We start from the raw sequence: 1,056 nt of genomic DNA on the forward strand, positions 1-1,056 counted from the left end.
AAATGGCTGTCTGGGGAGGCCTTACAAATACCTGTGAAAAGAAGAGAAGCAAAAAGCAAAGGAGAAAAGGAAACATATAAGCATCTGAATGCAGAGTTCCAAAGAATAGCAAGAAGAGATAAGAAAGCCTTTTTCAGCAATCAATGCAAAGAAATAGAGGAAAACAACAGAATGGGAAAGACTAGGGATCTCTTCAAGAAAATCAGAGATACCAAAGGAACATTTCATGCAAATATGAGCTCGATAAAGGACAGAAATGGTATGGACCTAACAGAAGCAGAAGATATTAAGAAGCGATGGAAAGAATACACAGAAGAACTGTACAAAAAAGATATTCAAGACCCAGATAATCACGATGGTGTGATCACCATCACCTGGAGCCAGACATCCTGGAATGTGAAGTCAAGTGGGCCTTAGAAAGCATCATTATGAACAAAACTAGTGGAGGTGATGGAATTCCAGTTGAGCTATTTCAAATCCTGAAAGATGATGCTGTGAAAGTGAGGCACTCAATATGCCAGCAAATTTGGAAAACTCAGCAGTGGCCACAGGACTGCAAAAGGTCAATTTAGTTCCAATCCCAAAGAAAGGCAATGCCAAAGAATGCTCAAACTACCGCACAATTGCACTCATCTCACACGTTAATAAAGTAATGCTCAAAATTCTCCAAGCCAGGCTTCAGCAACATGTGAACCATGAACTTCCTGATGTTCAAGCTGGTTTTAGAAAAGGCAGAGGAACCAGAGATCAAATTGCCAACATCCGCTGGATCATGGAAAAAGCAAGAGAGTTCCAGAAAAACATTTATTTCTGCTTTATTGACTAGGCCAAAGTCTTTGACTGTGTGGATCACAATAAACTGTGGAAAATTCTGAAACAGATGGCAATACCAGACCACCTGATCTGCCTCTTGAGAAATTTGTATGCAAGTCAGGAAGCAACAGTTAGAAATGGACATGGAACAACAGACTGGTTCCAAATAGGAAAAGGAGTTCGTCAAGGCTGTATATTGTCACCCTGCTTATTAACTTCTATGCAGAGTACATCATGAGAAAC

This window comes from Bison bison, unplaced genomic scaffold (assembly GCF_000754665.1).
Source record: "Bison bison bison isolate TAMUID 2011002044 unplaced genomic scaffold, Bison_UMD1.0 scf7180017864358, whole genome shotgun sequence".
NCBI classification, from domain to species: Eukaryota; Metazoa; Chordata; class Mammalia; order Artiodactyla; family Bovidae; genus Bison; species Bison bison.